The 24085-nt window shown below is 41.6% G+C and overlaps 1 protein-coding gene across 2 annotated transcripts in view; it reads left to right on the top strand.

Annotated features, from left to right (window-relative positions):
- Window positions 1-24085, top strand: part of LOC307259196 (mannosyl-oligosaccharide 1,2-alpha-mannosidase IA) — a 168477-nt gene that overhangs the window by 121685 nt on the left and 22707 nt on the right. The gene's annotated exons all lie outside the window — the stretch shown is intronic.

Raw genomic sequence — 24085 nt, 5'->3', positions numbered from 1 at the left:
TCACTCGGTATTGCGTTTATTTAAAAAAATTGGAAATTGGGCTGCCCTCAGTTGCCTATAGTGTATAGTCTATAGCCTATTTCAGCCTCATCTGTGGAAAAAAAGATAGCTGGACAAGAGAGTTCTTCTGCTTCGTTCCTCTCACTGCATTTAAATGCATTAATTATATTACAGAAAAATATGTCCCGTAAAAGAAAAAGAGCACCAAGCCCATCGCAGAGGATACTGAATTTTTTTTTTCTATATTCATATTTTTATGGAAAATCCATATATCTTTCTTCAATTGCTTTTAATTCTACTTCATTCGAGCCAGTATCTCCAAATTATTTGTTCACACAAAATTCCTCAGATTTAACCTCTTAATTTCCCTCTCAAAGTGCACCAAATTCATGCATTTCACTTTAAAAAGGTAAAAAAAATCTCCCGGGGGGGCATACCCCCGGACCCCCCTAGGAAAGTCAGGATCTTGGCTGGCTACTATTTTCACTAAGGGTGTGTGAATGACATTTAACAATAGTCAATAATTTGCCCATGATAACATTGGAGAGGGGGCCCTAATCAAATTCGGCTTAGGGCCTTATAAAGGCTTTGGCCGGCTCTGCTCCCCCGTTATTGTTTTAGCCGTCAAACCAGAGTTTTTCTGTGCGGCAGCTGAGCTCACACCGGCGATGTCTCACTGTGAATTTCGCCATTACCCACCACAGAGTTCCACGCCAGGTTTTACCAGGTGAATCGCTGCTTCGCACGTGCAAGGCTTTTGTGTTTAGATCAGGCTTGCACAAGCGTTTTAACTTTATGCTGAATAAAGCATTGCACTGCACTGCTTTTCATTCAGTTTGAAAAATTGCTCCCACACTGGACTCTGCACGCACCTTACAGAAATGCTCCTGCACTGAGCTCACGAACAGACGTGAACTTGCATACACGGTAGGGTTGCCGCGGTGTGGACATTTTCATACCGAGTAATACACGTGCGTCAACACCGGTGTTACCGAGTAAACACCACCAGACAGGGTCTTTAAAAAAAAAAAAAAAAAAAAAAAAAAAAAAAAAAATTATTAGGCTTCACCGCAGATTTCAAGAGAAGACGGTCCGTCGGCTCTGTAGGCGCTTACTTTGATCTTAAACATTAGATCGCGCAATTTATTCTTGAACGAAAACAAATGCTTAGTGTTTGTAGATCATTTGGTTAAATTATTATGCAATTTGTTCAATATGAGCCACCAGAGCCACCGTACTGTGTTGCCTCATCGAATCAGAATGACTGGTGGGCTACTTCACTTTTACCTGTCTGTAGGCTATCAGAGCCATGATCGGAGCGCAGTTTATTGAATGCTTGGATTAAATTCACTCGTTTAAACTGGGTGTGATCCTTGACTCATACCAACCCATATGAACTTTCTACAGTGTTGTCAATAACTGTTGTCGTGCACTTTGAGGTGTGTCGGTGACGCGACGTCATTTTACCGGGGCTTCAGCTCCAAATGTTTTAAGTGAAGCTACCACGGATAGGCCTATATTTGCGGCGTGATTTCCACTGGGGACTTAACATGTTCTCTCCCCCCCACACTTTACAATTTATAATTTTTTCACCGCAAACTGTCATCGACACGGAGCAGCAGCACACAGACAGCCTGCCGCTGTGTAGGCGCGGGTGTGTGAGTGGCTGTGTCTTGATTCAGAGGCCACGCACTTGGTAGGACGCAGTCTCGCGGTCTATGAAGGCTATAGCCTATGAAGGCCGATTTTAAGGCCGGTTTTAAGGCCAACGAGCCTTGTTAAACGAGACGGTCTCCGCAGGTCTCCGTTTACGAGCATTTCCGGTTTACGTAACAAGCCGTTACCTTGCGTGACGACTCGCCGCTCCTGTGCTGCCTAGCAACCCTGATTGCTGCCAACGGAGACAGCCCTGTCAACGGAGGAAAAAAGAAAAATAAGTTGTCTACCAGACGAAAAGAAAAAAAAGTACAAGAAAAAAAGAAAGGAAGATAAAAGTTAAGAAGATGGAGCAACACGTTGCTGTTTTGTTATTTTTTATTTTATTTTATGCAATCTCTGAAAAAAACGCAATGAATCTTGGGATATGTTGGGCCACGAAGGATACATCTGATGCAGCCTTCAAAACTGCTTCAAAACCGTGAAACGAAGGCTGCATTTCACGACCGCATATGAGGAGCCTTGCAAGGAGCCTTGCAAATGGGACAGCCTTTGCGCGCCGCTATGACGCAATCGGTCTTCAAATGCAGCCTACGAGGCCGGTTCCAAGACCGCAACCCCTGAATCAAGACACAGCCATAGTGTGTGTTACCTCCGGTTACCTCCCGTTGCTGAATCTTCAACAGTTTGCAGACTACCTAGTTTAGCCTACGTTTTCAGGTTCCCTAGTATTGGGGTTTCATCAAAAATATTGCCAAATAGGCGCGTTTGCTTTGGGCTTTGAAGCCAACTCCTCCGCCATCGTCTTATAAACTCTCTACGGGAGACTCCGCTGCTGTGACGCGGCTCTGCGCTGCACGGAGCGGAGCAGACACTTTCAGTTTCATTGTTTTCTGAGTAGCTTTATTATAACTTAGAATTTAGAGTAGCCTTAGACATACTAGTTTTTTATGTAGCCGAATGAACTGCCGCCGTCATGCAAAATTTAACCAATTGGCTTTTATGTCTATTTATTTTTTTAATAGGCATCTATGCCTAGACTATCCGGTGTTGCTCGGTGTTGAGGCTCCCACCGGTGTGAGCCTTCAACACCGAGTAACACCGGTAACACCTACTACCGCGGCAACCCTAATACACGGTTACGTTTCTCTTTACTCCCGTTTACAAACGCACAACTCTTAAACAAATGAATGGGCATAATACTCTTGTGGCAGTTCAAATGTATGTAGTTTTTTCACCAAATCGTGAAGTATCCGTTTGGAGGGGGCCCGAAAAAATGCGGTATGCCTAGTGTACTCTTTCCTCTTAATCCGGGCCTGCGCGCGCGCCTACAAGACGGCGGGGGCACGAGGACAATGACGTAACGGTTAACCGTGTACACGAAAAAAAATTTGTCGTGTACACGGTTAGGCATTTTTGTAAACGTTCACACCCCTAGTTTGCACATGCGCTGTGCAGCACCGACCGTGTGATTTGTTCTGTGTACCACTGATTCACAGACTTAATGTGATTTGAATAAATTATCTGAAGCACCGTGTAAAATCAAAATCTTTTCATCCGTTATCTGCTTTGCGGAATTGCATTTTAAGAGTTTATTGCCGGTTCGTCCCTGCAGATTTTTTGTTTCCTGCAGCATGTGCTCCATATTTGTTCAGTTCTGACATATTCCGGTATCTCTTGGATTTTCTTCATAAAAACTTTGTTCAAAATCATTAAAACTGTATTTTTCTCTGAATCTGTGGCCCAGATATCAAGCGGCACAAGTCTCTCTGTGGTAAACTTCCCCAGTGTTTAAACTGAAGCAGCCAATGCCAAGCCTTTGTGTCTCTCCCACAATGCACTGCAGCCAGCAACAGAACACTTCTATCATCCTCCCTGCTGTGGCCGTGTGTCCCAGTGGAAACGCTTGGATATCAGTGGAGATAAACATATGCCATTAATGAATTATTTTCAGTTATTGTATATACACAGTGCCATTTGAAAAAAAATCTGAGCATCAGTAGTCCAAGTTCTGATAGCCATAAGTGTGCAAGGAGAGGAACGCTTTTCAGCCATCCTTTACGGAGAGACAAGGATATACTATCCTGTCAGTTGAAGGGTACAGTGCCTTGTCTGACACCCCATCCCCCATCACACTGGCAGCGTCTTACATAAGCTGTGCTCAGAGGCAAAGAAATATGGGGATGTGAAGTCTGCTTGAAGTGGGAGATATATGGTTAGCCGATGCAGGTTGATAAAATTGAAGATGGAGATGATATGTTGTGTAGACGGTGCTGAGTATGCGTGTAAGGCGGTTAAGCAGGAGAATGGTAGTGCTTCCCCATTTTAAGGTTGGTGTGGAATAAAATAATTTAGATAAGGAAATACTGTACATCTAATACCATTTTGTAGGCTTGTTCAAAGAACATGGCATGGGGTTGAACATAGGGATCTGGGAAAACCAATCTTTGGCAACATGAAACCTTTTGAAAAGTTGAAGGAATGTGAATATTGAACATTGAATATTAAATAATATTGAACTGGTATACTCCCATTGTCTGCATGCTGATATTAACATTTAGCTCAAAGTACCGCTCTGCTGCTGGCATGTCTGAACGGTACACCCTGTTTTACTTGGTTTAAAGCTCGTTGCAACTGATCTAACCATGTGTTGATATACTTAAGTCTCATAACAAGATTTGATTATCTTTATTTTATTTTGCATACCCCCCCCCCCCTTTAAATATGTATCAGCGCCTTAGGCTTTTTGAGCTTGCAGGAGAAGGCAATATCTTTTAATTGCAACTCGCGCTCACGTCATATTTACTCATGTTTCTTTAAATGCTATGAGTCTTTTTCTCATGCAAGTGTGAGCTAATTAAGGAATGTTCTGCTTTGCATAAGGAAATCTGGAATCCATTTAAACAAAGCCCGGTTGTTCATACTGCAATTGTGGTAAACAATAGCTTCAATACTGGAGATTGGGGAAAATAAACTAGTACATTAAGTGAAACTCAAGTGAATTCACACCAGTATGCTGATATCAAGTTCATGTGTACATGTGTGTTCGGTTGCCTGTGTGTGAGCTGTGGCTGCCGGTGCGTTTTATCTGATTTGCTGAGGAGCCGAAAGGTGGTCTTGGAAGAAAATGAATTTTACCAGATCGAACTGGATCATCATAATCGCACAGTAACCTGCTGTGCTGCGTGGTCCCTGCCGCAGGCTTAGCCATCAAAGGAAAGCTACCTATCCCAAACCCTCTATGTACCTCTATGTACAAACACATAATACCATCACCGAAGGGGTTAAAATGACTGTGCTCCACCACACTCTTACACCTTTCGGTTTTATTATGGACTCAGGAGGCACTGTGAAAGAACATCTCATAAGGGGCTCACACATCATGCATTTTGAGCTTGCTTAAATGTTATATGCATCGGAGCGTGAAAACCTATTTAATATTTGTTTGGGTGCTGCTTTACAGTCTGTTAATAGGAACTCACTTCACTGAATACATCTTGCCCAGCTATAAGCTAGCAGCTTGTTTGCCATTGCTGAAGCCAAGCCGAGCTTCTATGGATTCATTTATGCATCTGAATAATTACATGATTAAGAACGCCAACAGTGTGTTTATGCTGCTGGAGAAGGGAAGCTTTTTCTTTCTCTGTGTATTGTCACCCTTGATGTGTCCCCTCTTTCTCTTTTTAGTCTATTAGTTTCCTTCCTGTAAAAACCTTTCAATTAGTCTTCTTTTTAGCGCCGCATAATGTTCTTGCTGGAGTAATTGGACTCAGCCTACAAACGGCTTTGGCACAGGCCCAAATGAGCCCAAACCTCAATAAAAGGCCCTGTTGAGAGACTGATGAAATTTGGGTCCTTTTTTTTCACAAGTCACACCAGTCAGTATGGATGTGACAGAGGCCAAAAAAAATCGAATCCAGGGGATCATTAGGTTGTTCTTAATGATGTCAGCCTCGTGGCATCCAGGCCCTATTCATTCAGAGGTTTGCCTTGCCCACAGCCACAGGTCCCCATTTATAATCTTCAGTGCCCCTCTCTGTCCATCAGCAATTAACAGAGAGAGTGCCTCTGAGAATGGACTCAAGACATTTAACCAAAATCTTAAAGAGATCCTATTATACTACTTTTCTGGTCTTAATTTCTTGTTAAAAACTGCTATAGAGCAACCTGACATGAATCACATCACAAAAAACTATGTAGATTTTCGGGAAGCTCTTTCTCTTATTTTGGCGATCCAGCAGACCCTGTAAACACTTTGCTTCTGCCATCTCCGCCCCCTCCCCCCCCTTCCTGCAAACCCAACTCCGTTGTGATTGGTTACCTTGCGAAGGGAAGTCGTGATTCTAAATGTCTGCAAAGAATCAGCCCGGGCGGGACGCGAACGCGGGTCTACTGCTTCGTAAACGATCTCTCTACCAGCTGAGCAAACAAGGTTTCACGGGAATGGAGAATTTAAAGGCTCCGGCATCTGAGTGTGGTGAATCCGGCACAGCTTGTTTACTTTGAATTGTATATTTTCCAAAATGTCGGCTCGTAATTCTTAATTGTAAATTGATGAGTTGTGTAGAAGCCAATATACTGATATGAAAAAAAGCCCACAGCCCAACTGACTGAATTAAGGTTCTGCCAATAGCGTTGCCTACTGTTTGTCTGAGCTGAAAGTAAACGGAAAAACATGGAAATTTGAATTGATAGCCTTTTGTTTTTCCAGCTTAAACACACACCATGGCTCACGCTGCCAAGAGGGTATTTTAAATTCAGGCAGTGTTTGCCATAACTGCTTTTTATTCAAAACAAGACCCCATGCAATTGGTTTGGGTGGCGGGCACTCAACACACAAACATGAGCTCGAGAGATAAACGTGTGTGTGTGTGTGTGTGCGCGTGTGTGCGTGTGCGTGCGCGTGCATGTGTGTCAGTGTGAGTTTGTACACCTTTGTGTGTGGGTGCATGTGTTTTTTGTATACAAAACAATAACTCTTCACCAAATATGAAAGGTTCAGCACATAGAATACGATGTTCCAAACATCAACGCAGTGTCACAAGGAAGGAGACAGGAGGGTCACAGCCTCAGAACAAACAAGCCGCAGCAGAACAGCTAAGAGTGTTGACAGCAAAGTTGATCCAAAGTGAATTTTGGTTCAAAGTGAGAACTTGAGCTGAAGTATTTTCTGCAGAGGCAGCATAATAATAATATGAAAAATAGTCCAATTTTGTCAAGAAGACTTTAGCCTGTCATATTGAATTCCATTTTTGGTTTATTTATGTCCCCAGCGCAGCTATACAGTGCAAAACCGCTTCGGCATCTCAAATCAAGACATAATTGAGTGTGTGTGTTTCATGAACGTGCGGTGGCCATTAATTAAGCACATGAAAAGCAGCACATTAATTGAGGGACAAGTTAGAAAGCCTTCTTTGCTGTAATCAATTAGACGATAAATAATTAATATAATTTCCCCCATTTGCAGCTTGGGGAACCTCAATTATTTATCATTCTCACTTCTTCCCTGGAGGAACCTCCCAAATCTGTGTTAGAGCTCAGGTAAATGATTGGCTTAATGTCTTCACCACAGACAGCTGCAGGTTTGTTTGTCAAGCAGCAAACCACTCGCCACAATGCACATATTAACACATACATAGTGGTTACATAAAGGCACACATTAAAACACACCTTGATCTTGATCCTATAGGTAAATGATATGTGTCTTCACATCTAGTGTGACACAACTTTGGGCAGGGCCGGTTAGCAGTCATGCGAGCAGGGTTTTTGGAAGCACTCAGTGGAGGATGAACAGTTGTCAGGGCCGAGAGGACTGCTCTTCACTCTTCCTCACCAGCAAATAGCCCCTTTCTGAAATCTATCATTATGGCTGTGGTGTGTCTATGCTGTGGGTAATGGAGCCCATTCTCGCCTCTGCTGAGATGTCCTTCAAGCCGTCAATCAGAAGGACATGTCCACACGGTTCCTGAGAAATGTAATGGTGATATATTGTCGAGTGAAAGAAACGATTTTGAGTCATGACTTGCAACATTATATTGTCTACTATCCTTCAATTTTCACCTCCTTTCCTTTCCTTTTTTATCTAATTCCCGTCCGTTTCCTCTCCTCTGCTTTATCGTCTTTATCACTCCATCTCCTTTCCAGTTGAATGTGTGGCTTCTCTCTTTCCCCACTGCCTTTGTATTCTCCTGGAAATGTGATATCCAACGCTGCACACAAAGTGAGCTGGCCCTGGGATAAAGGAGTTGGTTCACAAACTCCACCTGAGGTTGTTACGCTCCACTGCGTGTCTGAGGGAAGAGGGGACACAAACAGAGTGTCCCCGGGGGCCCTGTGTTCACAGCACGCCTTGGGCTCCTGGCAGGGGGGGAGTTCATACATCTTAGTGATTGGGTGACAGTTTCACTCCATCTCTCACTTTTCTCTGCCTCTAGTCTGCGGGCAATCGGAGATGACACACAGTGCGCCATTAGTCAAAGAAAGACTGTCTGATGATACTAGCAAATATGGGCCCTTAGCCAGTTTTTTTGTACAATGCCCTTTTTTCTCTCTCTACGTCTTGAATCTGAGGTCCCTCATGTTGGCGTAAGGCAGAACCTTCCACACACAAACTGCCGTGCCTTTTTCAGAGAAAGCTTCCATCTTGCTGTATGTAAATTAAATGTTGTCCGTCTCTTTATTTTGTTTGATCTGCTATAATGAACCTTTTTGATTTCCCATGATTGATTCCTCTCCATTCGATTGGCAGTTTGAATTATCATTCCCACTGTGAATTAATTCACTACGTTTGATTATCTGCCTGAACTTCTTTTACAATCCCATGATGCAGTGCTTGTCTCAGTGATCAGCAATGCTGAAAATGGCCATGAGTTGACTGATGGCTGACTGCTGCTGCTGCTGTTGACGTCCAGCCTGTATTACTGCTCTACAGCCTGTATCGCCACTTTGGGTGGTCTGATTGAAGTCAGAACACATTTAGTGTGGCAAGCACAGGCCACACTATGATGGTGGTGAAAAAAAGCCCTATCTGGGGAAAGAAACCGCTCCACAAAATCAATCCTGAGTGTTTTACAACTGTGCCCTGCAACAGCCAGTGCCGAGGTCTGCCAGGCTAGTCATGCAGGAAATACAGTATCGGTGTGGTCTTGTCCACAGAAAGACTGCAGTGTACATTTCATATGTTCTTTACAGCTTCACATGTACAGTGAACACATAGTCACACTAGCTGTACCTTGTGGTTTCGTACATGCTGTACATACAGGTGTGAATAAAAAAAGTCACCTGTATACAAAGTGTAGAAGTTGGCATAAAAAACTTACGTGTAAGCCATTACCATGCCGCAATTATAAAGTTTATAAACAGGCGTTGATGCCAATTTCTGAAGCCTTAGTTTGCATTGTTGTAATATTTGATTGCAGTGTAGAGCTGAAACAATAACTTATCATAGATTTAGATGAATTGTTGTAGTGTTTTCAGTGAATGAATGTTAACTGAATCAGTGTGGGATGAGTCAGAGAAAAAACAAGCATTGATAGGCTTTCTTTTTAACACAAATTTAATTGAGAAAATAATTGGTAGATTAACCAGATTAATCTTATTGCAAGGCTATTATATTGTTTTGCATGACATTGTACAAGTGTTGCTGTAACTTTGTCCACCCACTCATTATTCAATGCTTAAGTTATCCTATACCCTCTTGGTACACTACTACACATATGTATTATATATTGGAATCTCTGCTGTTTACAGTATTAAGTGCATTCTCGTGTGTAAATTGCTCATTTAGTGTTTATGCAGCCCCCCATTTGTCCATATCTTGTTTTACTATCTTGCAGATTTCTACTTCATTACTTGCTCTGCAGCTGTCTTTATTTCCCCATGTGGGTCATTATTTTGGTATTTTACCCCTGGGAGCCACCCAGTATAACCCGCCATTTCCAAGTGGAAGTTATGAACCTAGCACATTCTCCTTCATACATTTTAGTGCTTCTTTGTGCGCTTAACATTCATATCCGGCTGTATTCTGTGCCGGTAATGTACAGGGGAAGATGACTGCTGACTTTACAAAAAGGATTTTGTATTCACACTCTACAGTTGCTCTGGGATAGTGAGCCCATCACTCTGAGGAGGTAAGAAATGGGATTATAGCACATTCTGACAGTCTGCGGTGAAAAAGAGTTTGATATATTAGTTAATATGCATGCTGGCTTAAGCCTAAGGTTCTGGGCATGCTCCCAAATGCAGAGGTGTGAAGATCAGGTATTAACTCTGCCGAAAGCCCAGAAATGTTGTATTCTAAAAAAGTGCCACCTTTGCAGAGAGGTATTTTATCACCAGGTGACAGTATCCAGGTGGTAGTTGTCACACTTAGTTGGTACAAATACGGTACAAACGAATGGAACCTGGAAGTGCGAGGGCTCAGATTTAGACACGTAGTCGGGCACCCTGACGTGTCTATATATAAACTTAATACACTGTGGCAGGCTCACACATTCACACACAGCCACAAGCGTAGCCTATATAAATAAACAGAATTTGGAAATAAATTATTTGCCTCAGGGCACATTCTTACTGCTCTTTCTTTGTTTATCTACAGTAGATTCTAGAATTACAAATGAGCCTTTTTCAATATTCTTGATAAGCTGAAATATGTTTACAATATGGGTTTACCAGAGCTAGCGTTACAATGCCATTTGTTTTCTATGCAATAGAAATGGTAAAAAAGTGTCACATACAGTACATTGGTTTCTTGTTCTTGTCATGAGCACCCATGTTCTATTCAGCTGATTAGTCTTTAACTATTCCTCCCTGCAAAATGTCAAACTGAACTAAAGCTAAACAAAGCTTTTATTTATTTGGTTGGTTGATGAAGCCCTATTTTAACTTACTAGAGCATGTACAGTCCTCAAAGTTAGCGACCCTTAGGCTACAGGAAGCGGTAGCTGTTTCACAATTCTGTACACAGTCGAGGGAAGGACGTGAATGGAGGAAGATGTTGCCAGTCGGAAATTTGGAGAGAAGAAGCAAACTGTCAGTGCAAATTGAAAATATATATCTCAAACAAAAAGGAGAATACTGTAAGGTGAGAATTTAATTCACATTATGTCTGTAAACGGGTGGAAAGATTCAATATTACATCAGTGACATGCAGTGCTTGCATACAGTATATAGTAACAGACATCCCAACTGCAGGGTTCATGACAGCTCAGAGCAGGAGAGATGAGAAAATTGTTAATTAGCTTCCTGTTCAATGCTGAGGTGTTTCAGGTCATACACCAGAAATAGAATCATAGAATGAGTCCCGAAAATAAAGTTAATAATGTTATTTCCTTCCTCCAAATGATAGAATAAATGAGAATCAAAATGGATAGGAATATTTTAATCTAAAAAAAATAACTCTTATCTGTCTGACTTCCACTTTCCTGTTGTGGAGCAGCGTCAGTCCAGTTGTAAATTGGAAATGACTTAGGTTTCCGGCTGGTTTGGGTTTGATTAACACAAGGAAGAATTGGGCAGAGATAATGGAGGGCTACTGATTGTGGCCACTCCACCATTACATGATGCTGTCATAAAATACTCTTATTTTCCCATTTTCTGTATCCCCTGCCCCCTCTCCCTGACCCAAAATCACTCCGCCCCAAATCACCGTACTGTGGAGATCAGCTGATTGGCCCAGCAGAAGCTTTCACCATCCTGCTGTGTCTTTATGCCTCCCCTTCACAGAAACACACATTTGAAATGATTAACATATATAATGTAACAAATTGCCCAAAAATCGGCCATCACTGTTTCCCAAAGCCCAGGACAATTTGACAAACCAACAGTTCGAAACACACAAATGTTCAGTTGAATTAATGTTTTTTAACTGAGATGAGCTTTAAATACTCACATTCGAGAAGCCGAAACTAGACAAAACATTGTCGACCATTGTTATAGTACCTTTCTCTATATTTAATGACTTAAAAACAAAACAAAAAAATTCAAATTTTGCCTTTATTAAAACATGGTACTTCCATGAGCTTGGTTTTGCGTAATAGACAGCAGCATAAAATGATGCAGAAGAAACGATACAAAATGTGGGCATGTATAGAGCAACACACAAACAGCAATAGATAAGACGCTAAAACAAATTGTCAGGGTTAGTCAGTGCATTGTGGTTAATGCTAATTTAGTTTTAAGAAAAAATAGCAAATACTGACTCTAGCTTGTAGATTGTGATAATGTATTTGAGTGTTGTGACACACACACACACATACATACAACACTGCGATGAATGCTTTGGTGCTTCCTGACATGAGCCTGTAGCTCGAGATGGCATGTGTCAGTCAACTGTTCCCATTAAGATGGAAAATATGAATACACTAAACAGGAGGAAGTGTTTGACAGGGCAGAGCCTGGGACAAAGTACTTAACACGGCCTCACACTGACATTTTTTGTCAGTAAACAACTGGCACGATTCGTTAATCTTTTATTAAATATATAAAGTGGGGTGCAGTAATAGAAATAGATTCATTTTTGTAAGTTTTCTGCTATGAAGCCATAATTGGACAATTTGTTTGTGCAGCTGTAGTAAAAAAAAATCCTGCCATTTTGACAGTGTTCATCTTCATAATAATTTCAGAAAACGCATGATTTCTGCTCCCAACTATAATAATGGTCACTGTTATTCCCAACAGTAGTATACTTGTCTTAGGAAATGTACATGACCTGATAAAAAGAAAAAGTGGAGTTCACATTTGAGCGTCTCTTTCTTGTGACTCGCGTTGACAATATTTGGGGCATATTTGTTTTGACGTCTTAGCATTACATAAAGAAGGTGGCAGCCGTTGAATGTGTCTACCCACGATGCTCTTAGGCAGCACTCTGCCAGAGGCCATTTCACTTCCCCTTCCCCTCTCCTGCATTGTGACATTTCAAAAGGCATCAAACAAGAATACATCCGCCTCATGTCTGTTTCCTCATTCAAGATACAATTCTTTAAGCTCTTTGATGTCATGCTTTGTTGTTCTATGTTTTTTGTTTTCCCCTTGAAAAATGAAACTTGCCATTTACCTTTAAAAGAAGGTGTGTACGACCATTATTCACTGCAGACAGTCTCAGTTGAAACCTATCAATCCTTTTTTTACAATGTGTTGGAAGATGGTTACAATGACAGAAATAAGTAAAAACTAATTTGTGAAATGGACTTCCACAAGTGGTCAGAGGAAAAAAGTAGTGCAAAACCTGAAAAAATAACCATTATTTTGGCACCAATGAGTTTTTTTTTCTTATTTTCCTTCCCATTCAATCATCTTGTGACCCCTAAAATGTATCTTGGGACCCCCTGTGGCGTCCTCATTCCCAGGGAGTGAACCACTTGCACAGTGTTTGCTTGTCTGTGCGAGTGCTGGTTAATGATCAGAAGGAAATGCTGAAAATGTAAAAAGTGAAACGTGTGAGCATCCCCTCAGACATGATCATTTCATTAACCCCTAAATGCATCCCAGGAGCCGACAGGAAAATATCAGCGTTGTTTTGCCGGACTCCAAACGATTCCTCCACATCACTGCCTCAAAGTGAATCCCCACAACCAATTCAACCACTCTTTCTGCTCCCCTTGAGCTCATTTGCCACCAATTCCTCTTCCATCATCCAACAGGTTTTTTTTTGGGAGGTAGAGATTGGGCCAATTCCTGCTAGGACGACATTTCATTACAGCCAAGAATTGAACACATGGCGACCTCCGCTCAGCTCCTGGCTCCCATATCAGGTGGTGGGCCTCCTTTCTCCTCCTGAGAATATTTTTTTTTTTTCACCAGCTGAGCTATGGCTGCACAATCACTGCTCTCATAATGATATCAATCAGAGCAAATCAAGATGTTCCCCTTAGAAGTTGCTTGCTAATTTGGGCCATAATTAGCCCCATCTTAGTATGAGTTTGTCGCCACATGATTGCATTGATCAAGTTAACCTGTGTTGTAACTCAGTTTGAGACACATGTCTACATTTGTCTGTCTGACATTTATTGGGAGAAAATGTCCTTGCAGCCTCAAAGTAGAGAAAAGCTGGCTGAAACCGGCAAAGGCTAGCAGCGACTGGGCAGAGTGCCAGTGTAGTGGGGAACTGGGAAGTGCTTTCTTTTTGTGCCAAACAGTGTTTTGGCATCCTTCATATCCTCACATTTTGCCCACAGAGATTGGACATGGACTCTGGCATTTGTTCAAGGTATTGCACCGAGCACTCTCTCTTGCTTTTCCAATTCTCAAACTTTCGACCCCCCCCCCCCCCCCCCAGTAGCTTTCTCAGTTGTGGTGAGCTTGGAGAAGTGATGGAGGAAGTATTCAGAATATTTACTCCAGTAAAAATAGCAGCATCACATTGTAGAGACTACAACAGAAGTCATGCAGGATTTTATTTGAGTAAAAGTATGTTTTAAAGTAAGTTGTATCATCCAAAAAACCATCTTAAACATACGGGCACTCATATGCAATGACCTTTATTAAAGTGTGTTGGTAAAAAGAAGAAATTATATCACTGATGGATTTTAAAAAATGGCCAACATTGTCATGATGAGATGAGATCTTCAGTTTGTACATAATGTGAAATCTTAATCTGCAGAATGACTAGTAAACACAGAGATACAGTCGATCCAAAACGTATCATATACTAAAGAAAACATAAATAAAGACCAAGTACCCCAAAATTGTGCTTGAATGCAGTATTGTAAAAAAAATACTTTACACCTTGGCTATGCGATAACGTAAGCCTGAGTTTTAAAGTGCTCCCATAGTACTCAGATAATTAGTGAAGGTGAGCTAATCCTCCAGTGAGAAATAAAAAATGGAATAGAATACAAAAAGCATCCAGAAGGTGCTGAACTATTCTCGGCCACGCAGGTACGATGTGTGGGGAAAAATGTAACAGTGTCCGGAATATTCAAGAGAGAAGGAATACGATGATGAAGCAGGAAAAACCAAGGAGATGTAAAAAAGGAGAACCAGCAAAACATTGTATAAAATGAAACTGTTATTATGAAGCTGTGCACTCAGGTACAGTTGCTGCCAGACACTTGAATTGCCATCCACAGGTGAAAATTAGCTTCTCCTCTCTCCACACTCGACTGAAACCAAATGTCTAATGGCCTCTCTACATTTCTTTGCTCTATTCTTTTAAAGTCTAAGTGAGCCGCTGAGTTGTTTCTGTGTCTGTCTCTGCTAATTGGGATGTTTGAGGCAATGGCAAATTGGTAGATCACGTGCTTGAGAAGTCATACTAAGGGGGGAGGGAAACAAAAAGAGAAAGCAAGTGACAAACAGAGCAGCAGCGAGACAGTTCGCAGCTGTCAAGCATGTAGCTGCCCTCACAATGTGACACATCTTCCACCTCGAACTGGGTGCACACAGGAGCTGCCAACTACCTTAAGTCTAGCTTTCTCTCTCGCTCACACATACTTCTACAAAGACGAGTGAGCTCCTCTCACATGCCACTGCGGTCTGAAATAAGCCATAGCAGTTCCAGGTGCTGCTGAAAGAAAATAAGAAAAAAATAGGAATGTTAACACTCCTGTGTGGACATGACTGTGGCAGGAGTGACAGAATGCCTTCCCGGGAGACATCTTGGCTTTGCTATTGTCACCACTATGGACACAGCAAGTCCCTGCAGCCCTCTGAAATTAATACAAGCTGACCAGCATCCTGCTCTCTCAGCCTGGGTTGGGGCAGTGGGCTTATTCAGGGTGACAGGACCTGTGACTTGTCCCAACAAACCCTGGGTGTCCTGACCGGGGTGGTATATTTGACAAATGCCACTCTGCACGAAGCGCTCCCTTGATTACTGCTGACTTTGGCCTAGCTAAGTGAAAATAACCACACCAAGGTGACTTTCACACAAAGCACCAACTTGTCCAGATAAGTCACCTGGTGTCTTTTCAAAGAATATAAATCATCACAAACAAACACTTTAAAGCCGGGCTTGCTCTGAGTGCAGCCTCACTGACGCTCGTTCATTCTCCTTCTTTGCAGGATTTGCTCTGTTGTCACAGAAAGGCAAATAATTGGTAATGTAGCGCTGCGTTAAGCTGATAGCTTTCTACGCCTCGACGGCTAACATTTGAGCATCGGACTCCACACCCAGGGCCAACAACTGATTCACATAACAGCACAGGCACTCAGATGTGACAAATCCAGACAAAGCAGGCACACACACACACACACACACACACCCACCCTCAAACACACATTTGTGATGGCTAAAGTCAGACCCTTTTTGCAGCTTAGTGTTGCTCTGTGTGCTCATCTATTGAGGACCTCCTGATGTGATCAACAGCTGTCTCTTAGGCGAGTGGCGAGCTGATAGCCGCCTGCTGTTGTTCAGGGTCAGCCCTCATCACGACCCCTCTTCATGTGCACATTTCTACACTGAACTGAGTAACTGAAATGTTCCTCACAGATGGTGGGCTACCTGTGAATGGTAGCACGCTGGCAGGTGGTGTTAGCCAGTTAGCTCTGAGTCCGTAGCCTTTTTGTGCCAATGCCCACTGACATCAGTTCACAGTTTGTCCATTTCACATGTTTTTTCACTTTATATATCAGCCAGCTCACCTTCAGCAAGAAAAAGCATAGTTGTAATTGCACACCATTGATTCAGTTTCTCAAATCTCAAGCATGGTGGAACATCGCACTCGTGCTTGAAGCTAGGCTTAAGGTGATTTAGCAACCATTACACAGTTTGACCAGCAGAGAGCACTGACAAGATTTGAACTGTGACCTGTCCCACGTTTAAAATGTGTAGGCTACATGTTTCTTGAGCATATCATCATTTTCACTTCTGGTGTTCTCTATCATGCAGACATGGCCATTTACATTTTCCTTTCCCCCCATTCCTCCATCCTCCTTTCCCTTTACTCCACATTGATTTGTTGTTGGTCCTTAGTGAGCAGTAACATTTAATTAGCATCAAAAGGCCAATCCCCATGCAGTATCAATGAGCTGTCACATTTGTGGCAGGACAGGGATCCCTCAGATGACCCCGGGGACTCACACATTGAGGGGTCTTGGGAATATGAGACATTTCACACCATATATAAGAATATTCAGCCCAGCGTCTTCAGCCCAAAGATGCTCCAGTTCTTGTGATACTGTAGGTCAGAACTCCAAGGGCTCCTATTACAAATCAGATTGCCATGATGATTCACCATTATTTATGTTGTTGGTCATGACTCATACTGGTTGCTTTTTTCAGCATAGTGCGGTGTAATTCCTTCTTCTAGATCAGGGGTGTCAAACTCTGGCCCGCGGGCCAAATCTGGCCCGTTTCAATATTTAATCTGGCCCGCGAACCAATTTGGTAATTCCATTAAATTCGGCCCGCGAAAAAAAAAAAAAAAAAAAATTATTTTTTATTTTTATTTTTTTCTCTCTCATGCAGAGCCTGTGCCATATCCCCATGTCGCACACGCTCCCAACTGTTAGGACACTCGCACAGCTTACCACTAGGAATGTCTGCTGAAAGTTCCACAGCTCAGGATTTTAAGCCATGAATTGATGAACTTGAATTGAAGAAAATATGTCAGTTTTCTAATGGCTGTAAATAGGCCAATCTATGTGGCTAAATAGCATGCTAATATGATGGTTGATTGTGTCAACTATCTAAGGAAGAATGCTAACATTATCTGGTTTCTAACTTTTGCCTCAAGTTACAATATAGCTCACTAGCTAACGTTAGATAGCCGCTGATAGCCCACCCCTTTCATTTCCAATGGTGGCTTTGCATTTCATTACCAATGTAAAGTGTCATAAATAGTTAACACTGTTGCTGGGTCATGATTCCTATAAAAAAATAAAATAAAAAAACATGATATGTTTTGAAAGTGCAGAAAGTTTTGAAAAATCCAAGAGAAAACATATTGTCGCTCAATCCAGGATGCCTGAGAGCCTTACTGCATTATAGTCCTTTATAATTGTTTCACCAGGAACCTGAATGTTGTCTTTTCCTTTAGAAAAATAAAGACATTTCCACAATAAATTGATGCAGAAAAGGCACAGAAAACAGAAACATCTACCAGAATACAGGAAATTAAGTGTTTGACGCACAAAAATTTCTGGGGGAGCACCCCCATACCCCCCACCTATAATTTGTCCCCCAAAATATGTAAACGAAACCTAGCCTATGCCCCGTATGTACGCAGGTTATATACCTAGATATGTTGTTTGATTTTTGGAATAAAAAGAAGGCATGTCAGTAAGCGACATGTCTGGCCCTTCGTGTGATTATCATGTCGTAATTCGGCCCTTTGTGAAAATGAGTTCGACACCCCTGTTCTAGATAGAGGTTTAACTTCAGCTTCATAGGCGTTTCCATTTTTCTCGCTAGTTCCAAACGGTGATTTCCCATGCAACACAAGGTACATTTGCATATCAACAGCACCCCAAGGAAAAACAGGATTGAACCTTATTGGCATGTTCCAGGAGAAGTAGCTAAGGGCCAGTGACCACAGGTTTAGAGGTGCTAATCTCAGGAGGGAAAGATACAAGCCAGATGCCCTCAAGCATGGCTCTGCTCTGGCATTGCATCAGTGGGCACACAATCAATACTGCACCATTGTTACCAGAGCTGCCCACTTGGCTCTGCAATTTTGCCATATACTCATACTCATACTTATTATTAAGGGACCAAATGTTCAATCTTTCTTAATTTTCAAATGAAAATAATATAGAAAAGTATGCAGTAACAGGAACATATTGGGAATGTTCATGTGGATGGAAAGGGAGCTAGGACAAAGCTTGGCATAGTACTTTTATTATCACATTCAAGCCGGTTTAACATTCTGCTGATATGAGTGGCCTCCGTTCTCTTTGGGCTCTGCTGTATTTATTTGTTTTTCCACTCCCAGTGCCTGAATCCTGCACCTGGGTCTTTTGGCAGGATTAGAGCAAATCTGTTCTGATTTTCCATACATTATTCTGTCATCAAATTGAAAAACCATGTCCAACCACTGACAATAATGGTCTCTACTGTCGAGCTGTGTGTCTGAACGTGAGGCTGGGATCGTGTTGATGTGTGCCAGCGAAGAGACAGAGGAGTGGCAGCAGGATGGATTCCACCCCCTAGTGTGAAAATGAGTGAAATCACAGCATTTCCCACCCAGCTGACACCCAAGACAGATGGAGGTAGCGAACACTGCGGCGCAGCCCCAGCCAAAACCATGGCAACAGTGTGTACACTGCAATAAGACGCCTGCCAGGCCAATCAGACAGGAGAATGCATTGCCATCCTTGACAATCCCTTAGGTAGACTCAGAGAGGATGGTAGCCTGGTGGATGGAGGTTGGTGCTGAGAGAATCAAGAAAATCCACCCTAGAGCTTGTGGAAGCTTGAGACAAATAAAATACCATATGCTTCATATCCTAAGGGGGTGATTTGATATAGTCTGCAACAACAACTAGCATTTTAAAATGAGAGGCAAATGGCATGTCATCAGAGAATCCCCAGTGATGTTAAACAGAAGCTCCCTATAGCCTAAAGGCATGTTTTTAGAGAGTTTACATATATTGTGTTAAAGGGCTGCCTCTCTATGCAGCATATTTTATTGTATTGCTGTACTGTTGCCTGCAGGGAATGTGTCATTCCTCTCAGAGGTCATTTGCAGAATGGCAACCTTACTGCTGCAAGATGTTCAGTGTCTTAATGAAGGACACTTTAGTACGCCTGCAAAATGAAAGTCCCCTCTCCCAGTGTACCACCTTGATGATCGACCAGCTAGTTATTAAAACGTGATTTTACAGTAGGGGAATTGTCTTAATTCGCTCAAAGACATACAACAGTAGAGGATGTCAATCATTCTACATCTTGAAAATGTCCATGATAACAGAAAATGTAACTCTTGCTGGTATTACATTTACAGTGCACACCACCACTACCATTGTGTCCTTGAGCAAGGCACTGAACTCCATAGCTGCTCCAGGGCACTGCACTGACCCTGCGCAAAGACTCCCTCTAGTCTGGAGTGTGGTGTGAGAGGAGAGTGGGAAAATAAAAATCTCAATGTAGCCTTGTTTGAATTGACCAATAAAGCAACCTTTCTTAACATGGATCAAAGATCAAACGTGAGATATGGCTGGCCTCACAAGGCTAGATTGACGACTACATGAACCAATCAGAAGCATGAAGCCTCCTCCCCACAGAGATCAGAGAAAGTCAAGACTGATCTGTGATAGAAAAACAAATGTAAAGCTTGCTAAGGATCAGGGTGGTCTCTCCAAGTTAGTGAAAAACCAAACCCTCACACTATATCACACTATATACATGAATGTAAAATGCAGTGTGTCAGTTTTCTTATTAGATTTTGAGGTCTAATGAACTGATATTGAAACTGAATGTGATCCCTACATGACCCCGCTATACAATTATCAGATCATTTCTGGTTGCCAAATTTTCTGACAGTCCTTCTTTGTCTTCAAGTGTGCAGGCAGAGCTTAATTTATGAATACCAAAAAAAACTTAAAAATATATATTACTGTCAAACTAGCGACCCTGCAGCACTTCAACACCATTTCTTCGACTACAGTTTTCTCCCATTTTTTTTGTGCGTTAGACGGTTGAATCATGCATTGAGCTACAGGTACAGTATAAGTACATATATTACCATTTCAAATTGTCACAAGGGTAATGCCTTCACCACTTCTCCTTGTTCCCGATTTTCTTATCAAGAATAATCCAGTTTTTTTATACTTTATTGTAGGATCATATAATATTCTGGTGAGTTATTTTTACATTTACATCATCCTACAAACATGTTTTATTTTTTTGATAAATGTAAACAATATAAATAAATGAATAAGTAAATAAATAAACAAAAAACTAAACAAAACACAATAATGATAAATACTATATATGTTTATATATATATATATATATATATATATATATATATATATATATATATGTGCATCCACATATATGCATAGGCCTACATACAAAATATATTCATCACTACACATATACTATATAAAAAAAAGAAAAAAAACACAAAGTATATATATATATATATACAAGTTAACTCTTCCAGCTCTTCACGACTATCTTCAAAATATTTAATTACAATCCATATATGTTCCATTTATTCCATCGTTTCAAAAACTCAGTTTCTAGGTTTCTAATTATATAGAGGTAATTATTTCCATTTCTAAAATATAATTTACATTAGACTTCCAGTTTTTAAAAGATGGTGGAGTAGGTTTTTGCCAGTTATCTGTTTCATTGCTGCTATAAGTATCCTAAATAAGTATTTGTCTCTTTCTGATATGAGTTCAGCCGGTGTTACACCTAAAATTAAACATTTTGGTTCAGATACCTGGTTAATTAGGAAAATCTTCGTAATAGAATTTGCAATCAGTTGCCAGAAGGTCTTTAGTGATGGGCAAAAGTAGAAAACATGTGAATGGTCAGCGTTATTTTCCCCACAATTTCTCCAACAATCTGATGAATTTGATGTCCTAAACTTTGATTGTATTTTTGGTGTGATAAAGAATCTTTTGTATATTTTCCATGTTTACTCCCTTCTAAACCTAGAGTTTGTTGTTTTATGTATTGTCCCAGTCATCTTCTTTTAACTGTCCCCCTAATTCTAAGTTCCACTTCAATGCCACCAGTTTGATCTTGTATCCAATTTTTTTTCTTCTTTTGATACATACAGTATGACATTATAACTTGCTCAGGAAATGTCTATCATTATACTAAGTAAGCTGCTTGCCTTCGCTTTCATCCCTTTCCAATAATTTGTGAAATTGAGTTTTTAGAGTGTCTTACTCATTCCAATTGTCAAGGAAAAGTGGTAGAATTCTGTGGGTCTGAATAGCGGTTATCTACGCTACGCAGCCTGTGCACTGTGTTAAGCGGAGTTGCCCTTACTTTAGACTCTATGGAGGCTTAGTGATTATTACGGTTATATATATAAATATATGTATTCGTTTTAAGCAGGATAGATTACATAGGCTTCAGTCTTGTCAGTCGGGGCTGTGACTTTACTCCAAAGAGTGCATGTTCTTCTTGGGTTAACATGCATGACTGTTCATCCCTAGCTTCCTACTGTACCTCTCAGCACTTTGATATTCATTCTCAGCCACTGACAAGACAACAACCTCCGGCAGAGGCACCAATGTAGGATTCATGCCGTTAGCATTCACCTCTGCAAGCGTGTTATGCAACGTCTTATTCTACAGTGGAGACATACACATAAAGGGAACATACATACATTACTCAGCCAAACATCTGTTCCTCTCTCACTTGCACACACTCACAGTCACTCCCCCGCATGCATGGCATTCCAGTGGCAATATCCATCACTGAGTCAAGTCTTTAATGAGGCAGCCGACGCTTTGAAGCCCAGCTCTGCCATCAGTAGCTTTTATAAAAATAATCCCCACTTCTCTCCTCTCTCTTCCCTCTCTATCACTCCACAATGCAACTATAGCTCATATCGCCAACTGAACCGCAGATACATGCTAGGCCACACAGATAATCCAAATCTGATCTTTCTCATCTTGCCATGCCTCCCTCTCATCCCAGGCAAAGATTCAGAAACAAACCACCCCCATCCTCTCTCCGTTTCTCTCCCTCCCTGTCTCTCTCCCACTGAGGCTGTGCAACGGCTTTATCTTCCACACTTTATCCACACCCCCTCATCGCATTGTGTTCCTCCAATCTCATTACCACTTTCGTGCCAATCCACTGGCTCTTTTCTCACAGATTATGTTTATCTCCTTTGCAGAATGAACAACAGGTATTTGCCGTATGTGTATTGTCCAGCATTTAGAGGAGGCGTAGACCGTTTTCGTGCAGTACAGAACAAGATATATATATGCAAAGACATTCTGTACACAAAATGGCTGTGATCCATTGTCTATCCTTTGCTTCTGCCTCTACTACAAGCATCCTGAGAAGGATTAGGTCCAGAGCAACATATCCTATATCTTCATTTTAGGGATGGCAATGTCGGCCTGTTAGTCATTACACCACTTCCGTTCAAACCTAAATAACTGAAACAAGTGTTGGATGATACGTCCAACTCCTGACTGTAGTGGCATCATCAAGTTGAAATGTACAGTACATGTCTTGAAAACTAATTAAATTACCATCAGCCTCAGGTGTTCTATGTGTTTGTGAACATGGTAAACATTACACCTGCTGAACATGTGTTACACCTGTTGAAAGTGTATGTGTGCTATGCAACTCAACTCTTAGGCTACAACTGTGCCCTTTTTTCAATGGCATTTGCTGCACCTATTCCAAGACATCTAAGAGTTGATAGATTTGATGTTAGTACAGCAACTGTCAAAATCTACCTCAAATTTGACCATTACTAACATTCTCTATTTTGTAAATCCCAATAAGCGTTCCTCTTGTACCAGCATCAGGCCACAGTGTCAGTTTTGCACAGAACATATCTCGATCTAACTGGTGGTTTTCAGTGACATTTATTTGCCCTCTGCTGTCATGCTCTCAAGCCGGTTAACCGTTTGAATTTGAATGGCCACATGGCCTGCCCTCTAGCGCCACCTCAAGGACAATCCTGTTTTGAGGAGGTGCCGTACCTCTGTATTCAGTTGATGAACAGTGCAGCCTCTGGGTTTATTAAGCAGTGCTTTAATAAGGTTTTAGATTGTGTTTGCTGATTGAAATTTGCTAACAGGATATTAAAAGGTATGTGTGAAAACTTTGATCCATCACCATAGATAGTAAATACTATGGATGTAGCATCTGGGCTGATCTCAGTTATTCACACGGCATCCAATAATCCTGGTTTGTGCGCATCGCCATTTTGTGAGATTTTTACTCCGCCTCACGTCGGGGGGAGGGAGATAGCTGACGTATACCTCCGAGGCAAAGTGAAGGACAACGGGCGGAGAGCTGTCACTCAAGAGATCGCGCCAATACATTTTAACCTCCAAAAGAATAATAACTAGCGTGGTCCAAAAAAATTCACCCCCCTCAGTGTTGTAATGGAGATATGACCTAAACATTCAGACTAAAATGGTTTTGTGGACCAGGCTGTAAATAGGTTTAATAAGACTTTGAAAACGGCCTGTCTAACAAGTGAGTCAAAGAAAAATTGCTCAGTCTTGGTTCCACCCCCAGTGGCCCTTCCCGTCTACTACAGTTTTGGTCACTTCCTTATTGGATGCTGCTAAAAATCGCTGAGGTTGGGGCTTGTCCATCACACACAAAGTTTTACTGTGTCTCAGACATTTGCATGGGACTGACAGTCTCAGAAAGTTTTTCTCTCAGACTTGAACAAGATCTTTCAGATTGCCTGTAGTTTCTCTGGGGGAATCTTCTGTCGGGAAGCTACCTTTTTAGCTCCTCTGTCTGGCTGAGTGGGCCACGACATGCCCATTGTCCTTCTTCACCAAGCCTGGGAGACTCTGTTATGACCCTAATGAGAAGTGGACC

This window comes from Ammodytes marinus (genome assembly GCF_949987685.1).
Source record: "Ammodytes marinus genome assembly, chromosome: 13".
In the NCBI taxonomy this organism is placed as follows: domain Eukaryota; kingdom Metazoa; phylum Chordata; class Actinopteri; order Uranoscopiformes; family Ammodytidae; genus Ammodytes; species Ammodytes marinus.
Note: the sequence above shows the minus strand (reverse complement) of the source record. Positions and strands in the feature narration are given on the sequence as shown.